Here is a 15250-nt window from a genome sequence, read left to right as displayed (position 1 = left end):
AGGAACTACTTATTCTACTGTGCTTTACGGGAAGGGCGCCTTTAACAAACTGCCCCTATCCCTTCCAGCCTCAGGGCTCGCCTGACAGGACGACAGAGCAAGGCCTTGGAAAACCGGAGCGATTAGAACGGTGAATCGCGCTGGTCACGTTGGACACCTGCGCGGGAGATTCTGGAGCCAGAAGGACAGCCGAATGGCCTTCGCCCGCCTTGCCCCTCGCCCGCTTCAGAAGCCCCCGGAAACGCCCTGGTCTGCGGCCCAGGCCGGAGCAGTCTGGGGGCCCAAGGGAAGCTGAACGCCTGGCGGGCTCCCGGGATGATTCTTCCCGTTCTTTGTGCCGCCTTCAGCAAGTGAGGGAGCCTGTGCCCACCCCGCCCAGTCGCTTTCGGGGCCGCTGCGGAGCTGCCGCTGCCATCTTCGGATCCTGTGTCCCGCACGGGGGCTCGACCAGGGCAGGGATGGTGGCGAGGGTCGCTCGTGGATCCTCTCGCGGGGAGCAGGGTCTGGCACTCACCAGGGCGCACGACTAGGACTTGTTGAATGACTCCATCGTCGCCTTTATCTTTTAGTCCTTTGAAGAGGCTTGAGAATAGAAATCATGAGAGATTTTTCCATGGGGAAGTTCTTTTTACAAAGCGTTTATTCAGGTTGATTTCTCGGCACCCCGCGGGGCAAGCAACGAGCGGGGCCTCCAGTGCACCTTCTGCGCGGTGGAGAATAAATAGAGAATCTCAGCTGGGCGGTGGTCGGGCGGTGGTCGGGCGGTGGTGGGTGGTGGGGCGGGAGGGCGAGAGCTGGGGAAGGGAAAAGCAAAAGCAGGGAAAGAAACCGGGGAGCGGTGGACCAGACATCCAGACCTCCTGAAAGGCTCGTGGGGAGGCACAGGCGGGATCTTCCGGAGGTGAGAATTGTTTTTTTATTGTAGCAGAATGGGGAGGAATTGAGGGGAAAATGGAGATAGAACCTGAAAGAGCCCGAAACGAGAGAATCTGTAGCTCCCCAAGAATAAGATCTTCCAGAAAAATTAGACTGAAACCTAGGCGTCTGGGATGCCTGAAATCCTTGGAGCAATAGCATCATCATGACCCTCTGTGTTCCTTTTGGCAAAAGGACTTGCTTCCATTGTTTGTTTGTTCAATTGTCGTGTTTGTTTAATAAATAAAACCCTTTTCATGTATCTTTGAAATTATGTTGTTTCCATTACTTTATGATTACAAACAATGCTGCGGTCGTCATTCTTGTACATTTCTCATTGCCCACTGGTGTATTTTATAGGGTAGAGGCTTGGAAAGCAGTTGTTCCAGCATAGTGATTACATGGTTTTTATATCATACCATTTTCTTTCCTTTTTTGGCTTATTAGCTATAATTCTTTCTTTTATTATGTCAGTGATAGCTTTAAGGTTTCTAGAATACATATTTATCAGTTTGCCCTCAAGTGACATTATACCTCCCCTTCTGGCCTTTATGCTAGTGTTGTCATGTATTTTGATTTTAGACGTGTTCTAAACCCCAACATCTAAGTACATACATAGCGATTTCCAGGCATCCCCATTTCTTTGTGTAGGTTCAGATTTCTGTCTGATATCCTTATCCTCAGGCCTGGAGGACTCCTTTAACGTTTGTTGTAGTGTGGGTCGGTATGTCTTTATTTTTATTTGTATTTTTTTAAGATGGAGTCTCACTCTGTCACCCAGGCTGGAGTACAGTGGCATCATCTGGGCTCACTGCAACCTCCATCTCCTGGATACAAGTGATTCTCATGCCTCAGCCTCCCAAGTAGCTGGGATTACAGGCATATGCCACCATGCCTGGCTAATTTTTGTGTTTTTAGTAGAGACAAAGTTTTGCCATGTTGGCCAGGCTGGTCTCCAACTCCCTGACCTCAAGTGATCCGCTCTCCTCGGCTTCCCAAAATGCTGGGATACATGCGTGAGCCACCGCACCTGGCCTCATTTTTTGTATGTCTCTAAATGTCCTTATTTCAGTCACATTTGTGGAAGATTTTTCATTGTGGCTTAGAATTCCAGAATAACTTTTTTTCTCTCTCTCACTACTTTAATATGTTGCCACTTTGATGCCTTGTCATTGATATATCATCTTTTCTGTTTTTGTAAAACTGGCATAAAGGAGGCTTCCTGGACTTGTTATATAATTTTTGGAATGTGTATTTAAATTTTAAAAACTTTTATTATACTTTAAGTTCTGGGATACATGTGCAGAACGTCCAGGTTTATTACATAGGTATACATGTGCCATGGTGGTTTGCTGCACCCATCAACCCGTCATCTACTTAGGTATTTCTCCTAATGCTATCCTTCCCTTTGCCCCCCACCCCCCTGCAGGCCCCAGTGTGTGATGTTCCTCTCCATGTGTCCATGTGTTCTGATTTTTCAACTTCCACTTATGAGTGACAACCTGCAGTGTCTGGTTTTCTATTCCTGTTAGTTTGCTGAGAATGATGGTTTCCAGCTTCATCTATGTCCCTCTGAAGGACATGAACTCATCCTTTTTTATGGCTGCATAGTATTCCATGCTGTATATGTGCCACATTTTCTTTATCCAGTCTATCATTGATGGGCCTTTGGGTTGGTTCCAAGTCTTTGCTATTGTGAATAGTGCTGCAATAAACATACGTGTGCATGTGTCTTTATAGTAGAATGATTTATAATCCTACAGGTATACACCCAGTAATGGGATTGCTGGGTCAAATGGTATTGCTGATTCTACATCCTTGAGAAATTGCCACACTGTCTTCCACAATAGTTGAACTAAATTAAATATATATATAATATATATACTATAGATAGTATAATATACATAACTATATGTAATATATATATACACACTCTCTCTATGTGTATGAATACACACACACAGATATAGATACGTCCATCATGAAAGTCCTAGATTCATCTTGAGTTCCACCGAAAGTGCAATTAAAGTAAAATGTGCCCACCCTGAGGGCCAACCCTACCTCCTGACATGTAAGTTGTGTTTGTGAGACATTCTCAATAGCATTTGCTTTCCCTAGCATCGTGATTTTCATGTTTTCCTCACACCTGAATGTCCTCAGTGCAAAACCTGTCAGAATTCACTTCCTTTGCTGTTCTTTTTTGAGAACTCTCCAGGGTTTTGTTTACTTATTTATTTTACACCTTTTAAAAGCATAGAGACAAAGACTGGCGAGTGGCACATATTACTACACTAGTCTGAATTCTCCAGAGAAAGAAAACAAGCAGGATACACACACACACACACACACACACACACAGAGAGAGAGAGAGAGAGAGAGAGAGAGAGAGAGAGAGATTTACATTGGCTAATGTGATTATGGAAGCAGAGAAGTCCAAGGTCTACACTGAGTAAGCTCTAGACCCAGGAGAGTTGAATGTAGTTCTCTACCAAGTCGGAGGCCCAAGGCAGAAAACTGATGTCCCGGCTCAAAGACAGTGGAGCAGAAAGACTTCTTTCTTAGCCTTTCATTCTATTCAAGCCTTCTGTGGGTTGGATGAGGCCCACTCACACTGGGGAGAGCAATCTGCTTTACGCAATTTACTGATTCAAATGTCAATCTCATCCAGAAACACTCTCAGAAACACAGTGAGAAATATTGTTTAACCAAATATCTGGGCACCCCATGGACCATTCAAACTGACAGAAAAATTAATCTTCACAAATACTCTCAATAAAAGTGACTAATAAATTTAGCATCATGTCCTGCCTGTTTATCCCACGACAATTAATGTATTCCAGCATAACATTGTCTTCCTTTCTCTTATAGTAGCAACATGTGAGAGTTTCACTGAAAGTAAGGTTGCCCAGGCACGGTGGCTCACCCCTGTAACCCCACACTTTGGGAGGCTGAGGTGGGCAGATCACCTGAGCTATGGAGTTTGAGACCAGCCTGGATAACATGGCGAAACCCCATTTCTACTAAAAATACAAAAAATCAGTTGGGCATGGTGGTGCGTGCCTGTAATCCCAGCTACTCAGGAGGCTGAGGCAGGAGAATCGCTTGAACCTGGGAGGTGGAGGTTGCAGTCAGCCAAGATCCCACCATTGCACTTCAGCCTGGGCAACAGGAGTGAAACTCCATTTCAAAAATATAAAAATAAATAAATAAAGTGAGGTTAATTTTGACCTTATGGAGTCTCTCCCCAACCCCTACATACCATTGCCACTTGTGGATTATCATTTTGTCATGGCTTTTATGTAAAAATATATCAATAAGCTATACGCAGTGCTAATCTAAGTTTGAGTTTCATCCTGACTCCATAAGCCACTTTCCATTTTGATAAAGCCTGGAAATATTCGTGTCCATCTCCTTGAATATGGGTAATGGATACCTATTGTGGGGCCCACTCTCAATCTCATGGTTTTCTTTATTTTCATTCAGGTCTCAATAGATATGCCTGGGCTGCCTGAAAGCCACTGAAAATGGCCCGTGTCCTTCTGCATCTAACAGAGTCGACTAAAATCTAAGCCATGTAATGGGGGGATGGAAAGTGAGAAACACCAAACTCAGCACACAATGACTCAGTCTAAATCTCTGGGCTAAGAGATGACCAGACTCTATCATGGCTTCTCGGACATAAGGATTTGTCCGGAGGATGACTGTAGGCTCCCATGACAATGCCTACCCCAGAAAGCTCGAGGCTGCCAGGGGAACTTACTTTACTTCTAGCCAATACCTGCTGATGATGGTAGATTCAGGATCTTTCTTATAGCGCTTAATAAGAAGGGAATCCTTCCTGCATCCCTTTGAGATGTGTGTGTATCTCCTAGGGACTCCAGTGTGTCTTTCCCTAGGATCTGGAAGTCTTACTCCTTTGAGCTGTAGTTCTCAGGAAGAACTGAGCGTCTGTCTTCCAATCTCTGTGGGAGGTTAGAATCCTATCTTCAATATTGCCAGCTAGCAGACACAGCTGGCCTGATGAGGCAGACGTTTACAGTGACCAACCTTTTGTAACGTTTCACTTGTGCCCTGCCTCCTGCCCTCTCTCTCTCCTCCCTCTCCCCCTATAATGCCATCACCTCTGCACAAATGGGAACGCAGCTCAGCCAGGTTCTCTACTGTCAGTAGTTAGTGAATAAAATCCGTTTTCTGTGCTTTAACTAATGTCTGGCTTTATCTTTGGCAAAATAAGTGGAGTGATCATTTTTGGTGTCAAGGCAGCTACAAAGAGAGGCACAGACATGACAGGAGGGTCACTTGACCCTTCTCATTTCATAGGCATCTATTCCCGCCTGGTGTTTATAAGCCTGACACTTGGCTGGGCTTCCCTGGGGTATCTCTCCATGGCTCTGTGGCAAGACTTGAAAAGGCTGGTGATAACACTTGGTGTCCCCATAGCCACCTTCAAAAATGTCATTAAATGCTTGCAAGAAAATGAAGGGAAACATAGAAAACCTGATTTTGAAAGTCATTGCCTCTCCTTCTTCCTCATTCAGAGTGTGTATGATATTGCTGTGTGACATTGGTTGGACTGCAATTTAGCACAACACCTTTTCTAATATTTGGCAGTTTCTTACAGAGTTAAGTCTACCCTATAGGAAAGCAAATTGACTTTCATTCATTACCCATGAAAAATGAACACATACATCCAACAAGACTTCTACAAGAAATGCTCATAGAAACCTTATTTTTATACTAAGGAAAAACTGGGTACAACACAAGTCCTCATCAACAGAAAAATTTAATATCTACTGTTACATAGTCATAAAATGACCTCACGCACAGCAAACAAAAACGAGCAAAACAAAAATTTTTTAAAAAAAGCAGGGAAAACATGAACAAACACAGTAACATGGGTAAAACCCTCCAAACACCATGCTTAGCAAAAGATGCCTATAAAATATCTTTTGAATGTCAAAAACAAATTTATTTTAATGTACCTGTCTGATACTCCGGTGTGATTCCATTTACAGGAAGCATCAGGACTCAACAGTGGTTCCCTCTTTGAGATATTTTGATGGAAAACTTCCTGGGTTCATGGAAATGTACTATAGCTTGGTCTGGTTGATACTTAAAATGGTCTACACATTTATTAAATTTCACGGTACACTTTTTACATTTACATTTTTAATATAAAAATAATGTTAATTATTTTTAAACTCTTGAAATCTTAAAATGAATACTTCTTTTGGTATTGATTTTACCCTGAGATATATTTTTTACTTTTATACGTACTGTAAAATCTGTACAATAAAGTTTGGAGTAAATTAGAACTTTTTACTCTTCCTACACAATGCTAGAAGTTGGAACATCTTAATTCCATTTACCCTCCTTGTGATTTTCAAGTTACTGTCATTAATTTTATGGCAACATATATTTTAAGTCACATGGACATCACTCTGATCGTTGGATTAATAAAACGTACTATTTGACTGAGCGACGCATTTAACCTACGCATTGCTCTGCATTCCTTCATTCTCTTTCCACATTCCCCCGGGATCATTTCATATTTTTGCGTTTCCCTTAGTTAGCATGTGCTGCTTCTCCAGAAAGATCTGCACTTCACCTCCACTTGAAAGATCTGTAGTCTTGGGTTAGGAGCCAGCAGTCAGTTGAAAATGATAGTATTTTAGAACTCTGTGGTGTCTTACTTTTTCACTGCTGTGAATTTAGCACCTGACCTTTGGACACAATAGGAATTTCCCCTCTGGGCGCTGCTCTGGTTTTCCCATGTGCCTTGGGCATTCAGCAGTGTCCTGATGACATGCCTGGGTGTGCTTTGTTTGTCCTTATGCTGCTTGGAGTTCATAGCTCCTCTTGCACATGTGGCTTGATGCCTTGTTGGGTTTGTTTCTCGTAATTGTCCATAGGTAAGAACTATTTCCTTTCAGTATTGCTTCTGTCCCATTTTCTGCCTCCTCCAGCTTCCAGGACTTTAGTGACATATTATGTTAAGCGTTTATGACATAACTCACATATATATATTCTCAAATATATATATATGCACTCGTTTCTTAGTTTTCCTTCCTGCTAGCTCTCTATGCTTGTCTAGAAAGTCTCCGGTTACTTATCAGGCTAGTAACCCCTCTTCACACGGATCCAAACTGCCATTACACCAATCTATTGACTTTTTAAAATAATAACTATTGCATTTTGTTACTAACTTTAATAGATTTTCTTTCCAATTATAAGTATTTATTACATCTCTCTGTTATTTCTACCATGACCATATTTTATTTCTATGATTTCCATTTTATTTCAAAATAGATTATTATTTTCCGGTGAAAAATTTTACCATCTCTTCCATTTTTTTGAACATCTAAATCATATCATTTTAATGTTACTATCTGATAACCTCGATATATCCGTCATCTGTGAGAAACCTATTGTTTTCTGTTTTGGGTTTGTTTTCTCTTGCCTCTGCTACTTTATATGCCTAGAATATTGTGACTGAATGATGGGTCTTTGTGTGAAAAATTATGAAAGGACTGAGTCATGTTCTGTCTCTCTGAAGATTAATTCCCCTCTGCCCCTGGCAGGCCACAGAGGGGCGGATCACCCCAACCCGGTCTCTGTCTACACTGATCTGCAGCTTGTTTTTCCTCTTGGGAAACTCAGTAGCAGGATTTTTCCCTCAGAGAAACATCACATTTAAAGCATATGTAGAAAAATGCGAGTTTTTTTCATAAAAAGTCTTAGTTTTCTTATTGTAAATTTAAACACATGATTATTACTGTTCTTAAACTAATTGGGCCAGCCTGGGCAACACGGTGAGGCCCTGTAACTATGAAAAATAAAAACATTAGGCAGGCGTGGTGGCCTGTGCCTGCAGTCCCAGCTACTCAGGAGGCTGGAGCAGGAGGAGCACTTGAGCCCAGGGGTTCAAGGCAGCGGTGAGCTAGATCATGCCATTGCACTCCAGCCTGGGTGAGGAATAGCGACTCTGTCTCTGAAAATTAATAATAATCATATAATAATAATAAGACTATGGGGGCAGTACCTCCTTTATATTGATCAGATACTTAATTTGTCTATACTATTCAGAGGAAGACAAAGTTAGAAAATACTGTGTATTTATACATGAAAAAAATCCATTAAAGTACCAGGCATTCTAAAGCATGTCATAAGTAACATCATTTAAAGTGGAAACAGAGGCAGTGGTCTCTATCAGTGATGCTTATCAGTGAGGGAAACAAAAGGAATCATTAGGTACCCTTAGATACCTGGAGAGCCCTCACTGCCAAAAATCTCAGTAATTCTGTGATACAATTTTGAGTCTGACAGGTTACTCTCTTCTCCAGAGGACGAAGTTGCCAACCTAAAATAACAACCAAGAGAGGGTGGTTCTCCAAAGAAATGAATGTTTGGGAATAAACAGAGGATTTCAATCCGGGATCCACACACTACGGTATGAGGACCCATAGGTGCATCTGGGCAGGCTGAGAAGGGGAACCTTTCACAGCCGAAATGAGGAAGGTCATATAGTTGTTTAGAAACCATTATCCTTGGCCACAAGGAATAATCACAAGGGCGGCATCGGTCCAAGGCTGAATAGGCAGTTGCTGGGCAGAAGTCCTCGCAGAGAGATTCTTTGGGTAAGGTTGTGGTGGCCTTTGTGCAAAGTTGTGGTTTTCAGAGAGTTCTTGTGATAATTTTTTGTCATGGGCACGTGTGTGTCAGCACCCCTCCTTTGTGATCTCCTGATTCAATTTTGTTAGGATTTGGCATAAGTGGCTCCATTTTTCATTCCGACAATTGTTACAGGTCATTGCTTTTCTACCATTTTTACTAGGGGTTGGACTTGCTTAAATTACAAGAAAGTATGAAGTCTTGATTTGTATAATTATCAGAAGATAATTTGTATAGTTAACATGTTGCTGACTCACTTGCTTCTTTGGGATGTAATAATTGTCTTTTTTCTCCTTCCTGTACTGTAATTTACACAATCCTTAGAGGAGATTAATTCGATATTTTTCAGCTATGAAAAATTTGAATATGCCCATCAAAGAAAGCCGCCCCTCACATGCTAGGAATTTAGTTTCCTTCCTGTGCCAACATCCATTTAGGTATAGCACTTTCCTGGAGCCAAGAGTTCCTGTGAAATGGGGTGTGGCATATTGTGTATTAAGAGCATCCTTATTATAGAGATGCCATTCTTGCAGATATTGATAACTACTGTATCCATAAGACTTTTACCAAACATCAGAAAGACAAGATATGAAAAACTTCTCATTGCTGCAGTCTCAAATGTCAGGAAAGACCAGAATCTTTAGGATAATGGACAATCAAGAAAGACTCGCAGACTAGATTAGCTGTCACGTACTGCCAATCAGGGAATGGATCCTTGTCAACCACCACCTAACAGAGGTTGTCCCCAGAAGTTCACTCCATAACATCAAAACCAAAAACCCACACTGGTGCCACTGATGACAGAAAATAATAATGCAAAAATGAGAAAGAAACAGTAAGAGACAGAGAGAAGACATAGAGGGAGAGAGAGACCTGTACTATAGCCACACTTAGTGGGTAAAAGCCAAAGAGCTCAATTTCTATTCATGATATTCATTAGAAGAACCAAGGGAACAGGAGCTAATAGCTCTGAGGGTTCAGGCCTTCACAAGATGCCTGTAGGGTGGAGGCTTCTGTTGGCTCCAGTGATGTTTCTCAGATAGGCTAATTGTTATGGACACAGCCCCTGAAAAAAATCTATCAAATAATAATACAGGGTCAGCTATCTGCGTGCTAATTTACCATTGTATAGGAGGGAGAATGGGCATTAGACTGGTTTTGGCAAATAAAAGCAAAACCAAGATTTATGAAGAAAAGAGGAAAGGGGAGAAGAAAAAATCGCCTGGGACCTTTGTGATTTTGCTCCCCTTGTATAAGGGGACTTGACAGAAAGTTTTCCAAGAGGTCACTGTGGCACATCTTCTCCTGACCAGTGTGACTTGGTCATCACAGAAAACAATCACGGATGTTGCAGGACTTTAAAATATCTTAGAATTTATCAGTTCATCCTAGGTCACAGAGTATCTGTGTGTGATGTCCACCATGTCCTTCTGTTGTATAACCCCTCAGTTAAGCCAGGAGGATGCCTCTCCCCTCGTGACCAGCCTGGGCAACACGGCAAAATCCCATCTCTACAAAAAATACAAAAATTAGCCCATCGTGTGGCGCACACCTGTAGTCCCAGCTCCTTGGGGCACTGAGGCAAGAAAATCGCTCTGCCTCAGGAGGTCCAGGCTGCAGAGAGCCATGTTTGTACCACTGCACTCCAGTCTGGGTGACCAAGGCTGGAATATCATACATCGATGTGTAGAAAGTTTGTTGTGCCGGCAAATAAATGACAAAAGGGACATTGACAGAATTGGGAAACAAATTGGAATCTGATTTGGTACCACTCCCATGAAAGATTAATTTGCAGAATGTACTCAAATTAGAAGCATTAAATAAATTCTATAATGTAAAAATAGCACATCTTGTTCTCTACACTATAGAAATATCTGCATGAGTGACCGAAGATATGTGTACAAAAATGATGGTGATTGTAGCATCATTTGTAATCCTAAAACCGTGAAACTGACCTCACTTCAAAAACATTTTGAAAAGGGTTAAATAAATCATGCACAAACTGAGGAAGAAATGCTGTTTTCACGAACAATGGCGAGGATCACCATGAGGATGACTGATTCCACTGGTCACATTACTGATAGAAGAGTCACTAAACCCAGGCACATCCTGCGGATAGGATACTGCTGTAATAGGCCTCCTATTATTAAACATGAAAACTTGAAGCACAAAATGTCTACCTCACTGACCCAAGCCATGGGAGCAAGGAAGATTTTTATCACACCACAAGCGAGATCCTTTCTAAGGTCTGTGGGATTCCTGAGTTTGACAGGTATGACGTGCGGTGGCCCTTGCTAAGCCTCAGACTTAAGGTGGATAGGAAGTGGGGACACGTGTGTCTTGTGATCCAATCAACAGAAACAGGCTAAAATAAAAGCCCAGGGCCCGACTCGAACCACCAACCTTTACCGTTAACAGCAGAACGCTCTAATTGCGCCACAGAAACACGTTCCGTGCCTTCTTCTGGGTGCTCTAGGAAGGGTGCACTCACCAAACTCCCCATCCCCTCAATCTTCAGGGCCCTCCCGGCAGGATGACTGTGTAAGTTCCAGGTCCTTGGAAAACTGGAGAGATTAGAGCGGTGAATTGTGGTGTTGGACACGCGCGCGTTGGGACATTCTAGAGCACGAAGGACAGCCGTATGGCCTTCGCCCGCCCTGCCCCTCGCCTGCTTCAGAAGCCCCCAGAAACGCCCGGGTCCGTGACCCGAGCCCGAGCGACCGCCTCAGGGACCCAAAGGAAGCAGGACGCCCGGTGGGCTCCCGGGATGCCTCTTCCCGTTCTTTGCGCCGCCTTCATCTACTGAGGGAGCCTGTGCCCACCCTGGCCAGTCGCTTTTGAGGCAGCTGCGGAGCTTCCGCTGCCGTCTTCGGATCCTGTGTCCCGCACGGGGGCTCCACCAGGGCAGGGATGGTGGTGAGGGTCTCTTGTGGGTCCCTTCGCAGGAAACAGGGTCTGGCACTCACCAGGGCGCCGGACTAGGACTTGAATTAATCCATCGTTGCCTTTAGTTTTTAGTCCTTTGAAGAGTTCTGAAAATAGAAATCAGGAACTGTTTTTCCATGGGGAAGTTTTGTTTTGTTTTGTTTTGTTTTGTTTTGTTTTGTTTTGTTTTGTTTTTGAGACAGGGTCTGATTTGGTCGCCCAGGCTGGAGTGCAGAGGTGCAAACGCGGCTCACTGCAGCCTCGACCTCCTGGGGCAGAGCGATTTTCTTGCCTCAACCCCGCAAGGAGCTGGGACTACAGGCGTAAGCCACACGACGGGCTAATTTTTGTATTTTTTTATAGAGACAGGATTTCGCCGTGTTGCCCAGGCTGGTCGCGAAGGGGAAGTAAGTTCTTTTTAAAAAGCGTTTATTCCGATTCATTTCCTGGCATCCCGTGGGGCGGACACCGGGCGAGGCCTCCAGTAAACCTTCTGCCAGGGTGGAGCTGCAGGGGCTCAGCTGCGCTGTTTTTGAGTGGGTACTTGGGGCACCAGGGCGGGAGCGGAGCATGGGGTGGGTCTAAGGGGGAACTGCAAGGAGGAGAGCAAGGAAGTCGGTAGAAGCAGGAACCCTGGCGAGGAAACTTCCCGGTAGCTTTTTCAGCGGGAAGGACCGGATCCTTGAGAGATAAACCTCATCTTTTCTCCTGTAGCAGAGTGGGGAGAAAGGGAGGAAAAATGGAGAGACACCAAGAAAGAAGGAAAATCATGAGGACTCTTAGGCCGAAGCAGCCCTATATTAAATATAAAGAAGAAAGCAGGCGGCTTCCTGTGATCGTATATTGGTTAGTACTCTGCATCCTGGCCAAGGGTCAAATCCGAGTCCAGGCAGTATCCCTCCTGGGGCGTGGCACTCCTCCTTTCCTTTAGACTGCAACCTCTGCCTAGGTTGCGCTCTTTACCTGCGACTAGAGAGGTTAGAACTTACCCGTGCCTTCGGAGCTCTGTGCAGTGGTGAGAATAGAAGGAACCCCTAACCTGCACGCTGGGGTCCGGTCACCTTGAAGACCCGGCTTTTGCTCCCTCTCTGAGCAAGTGTAACACCCAAAAGGTGAGCTGCTCCTTCTCAGTCAGCCTTATTGACACGATATAGCCATACTGTTTTTCTGGTTCAGATATTTCAAACATCGGTTTGGCCTTTTAAGGTCAAATCGGAAACAAGTGAGAGGACATGAGGAGAGTTCGCACTCCAACTGGGAATTTTAAGTAAAGCCTAAATAATACAATAAAATCTAAACTTAATGTCATTGCCCAACACCCAATTTTTATTTGTTTTTATTTATTTGTTTATTTATTTTTGCTATCAGTAAATGACTGAAATATAATCCATACAGACCAAAGTGTGCCAATCTTAAGTGCACAGCCCAGTCCATTTTGATGAAAGAAACCATCACCCAGATCAAGTTACAGGACATCATTTTCACCAGCCCAAAAAGTCATTAGAGCCCCTTTACAGTCAGTCCTCACCCCATCCCCACTTAGGCAATCACCATTCTGATTTCTGTCTCCATGGATTACTTTTGCTTCTTCTTGAAATTCACATAAAGGAATATACTGATTTTGCTGGGGTTTTTTTGTTTTGTTTTTTGTTTTTTTGTTTTAATGCAAAGATGGTTTTGAGATGCGTCCATTTTATGGCATGTATCTCAGCTTTTCGATGTTATTGATGAATACAATACCATTGATAGACAATTGGGATATTTCTACTTTTGACTGGTGTGAATAAAGTGTTTAGGAATATTGTACTATGGGCCTTTTTATGGACCTGTGCCTTCATTTCTCCTGAGTATAACCCTAGTAATGGAATGGCCGGGTCATGGAGCAGGCGTATTTTTAACTTTATCAGAAACTATCAGACAGTCTTTTAGAATGGTTGCACTATCATATTCTCTTGCCAGCAACAAGGGATATATTTGCTCTGCATTCTTACAGACTACTGGTTTTTCCTGTCTCTTAAATGTTGGCTATTCTGATGGACATGTAATGGTGTCTCATGGCATTTTAGATTTGTGTTTTCTGAATGAGTAATGATGCTGAGAATTCTTTCTTTTGACATTTGGACATGAAGAAAGCCTCTTTTGTGAACAAACACTGTTCAAGTGTTTTGTTCATTTTAAATTGGCTTGACTCTTTCCCCTTGCCCCTTTCCCCTTGCCCCTTTTTACACAAACTTTACTGTTTGTGTAATTTTTTTCTATTCTATAGAAAGAATAGAATAGAATAGAAAAATTGAGAAGCTAGTACACAGAATGAAGTAAAGAGGCTGGAATGGGTTTTGGGGAACCAACTCACATTTTATAGTTGTTTTAACATCCCCATCCAAGAACAATGTGTGTTTTTCAAAGATATCCCCTTATTGAAATATGCAGAGAAAGTGTGGGATAAAAGAGCATATACTAAACTTCTCAGAATGAGTTTCTAGAAGTGGACAAGGGAATAGGAATTGGATAAACAGAGGAAAGAAGAGACAGTATGGGCCTTGCTCAGAGTGGCCACCATAATATGTCCTGAGCTAAGGACATGGAATTTCAAAAACAGTATAGGAAAACAGAAAGTTTTTTAGAAAGTTTACCCAGACAGACCAGTCTAGTTAAGAAAGGCAGGAAGAGACATTAAAAAACAAAGCAAAAGGCCAGGCTCAAGCCTGTAATCCCAGCACTTTGGGAGGCCGAGGCGGGTGGATCACGAGGTCAGGAGATCGAGACCATCCTGGCTAACATGGTGAAACCCCGTCTCTACTAAAAATACAAAAAAACTAGCCAGGCATGGTGGTGGGCGCCTGTAGTCCCAGCTACTCGGAGGCTGAGGCGGGAGAATGGCGTGAACCCGGGAGGTGGAGCTTGCAGTGAGCCGAGATCATGCCACTGCACTCCAGCCTGGGCGACACATCGAGACTCCGTCTCAAAAACAAACAAACAAACAAACAAACAAAAAACAAAGCAAAAACAGGGAAATCATACAATGAAATGCTGGGAATGAGACTAACTATGCCCGTCATCTCCAACATAACACTAATTACTGCTAATTATAATGGATCTAAATCTCTCAGATTGGATAGAAAAGGAAATGCTGGTTCTAACAGTTTAATGGAAAGAAAAGGGTTACATATTAAAAGCCGTGCATATTATCCTTAGCATACTAATGCAGGATAAGAAAACCAAATATCACGTGTTCTCACTTATCAGTAGGAGCTGAATGATGAGAACATGTGGACAGATAGGATGGGGGTGGGGACAACACACACTGGAGCCTGCCAGAGGGTGAGGCTGGGAAGAGAGGAGAGCATCAGAAAGAGGAGCTAAGGGATGCTGGGCTTAGTGCCTGGGTGATGGGATGATGTGTGCAGCAAACCACCATGGCACAGGTTTACCTATGAGACAAACCTGCACATCCTGCACATGTACCCCTGAAATTAAAGTAAAAATTGGAAATGAAACATTTAAAAAGAAAAGAAAACAAACAACAACAACAACAACAAAGAGAGCAGTGCAAAGCCTGTACCAGGCTTATCAGAAACAAAAGAATGAGAGTGAAAACATGGATATCAGACAAAGGCAAACAGCAAAATAACGCTTTACATTAGCTAGAGGAGTAACATCCTAGCATCTACCTAGAGTTGAATGGAATTGAATGGGACCGTTTTTTCCTGAACTGGCCTCCTTGGGTGGCCGACCAGGG

General features: G+C 43.2%; 1 pseudogene; it reads right to left on the bottom strand.

Moving 5' to 3' along the window:
- Positions 1-6746: 6746 nt before the first annotated feature.
- LOC119624200 (uncharacterized) lies at positions 6747-11622 on the bottom strand (annotated as a pseudogene).
- Positions 11623-15250: the final 3628 nt, after the last annotated feature.

The sequence above is a fragment of the Chlorocebus sabaeus genome, chromosome 20 (genome assembly GCF_047675955.1).
Source record: "Chlorocebus sabaeus isolate Y175 chromosome 20, mChlSab1.0.hap1, whole genome shotgun sequence".
NCBI classification, from domain to species: domain Eukaryota; kingdom Metazoa; phylum Chordata; class Mammalia; order Primates; family Cercopithecidae; genus Chlorocebus; species Chlorocebus sabaeus.
The sequence above is the reverse complement of the archived record's forward strand: the minus strand, read 5'-3'. Positions and strand labels throughout refer to the sequence as shown.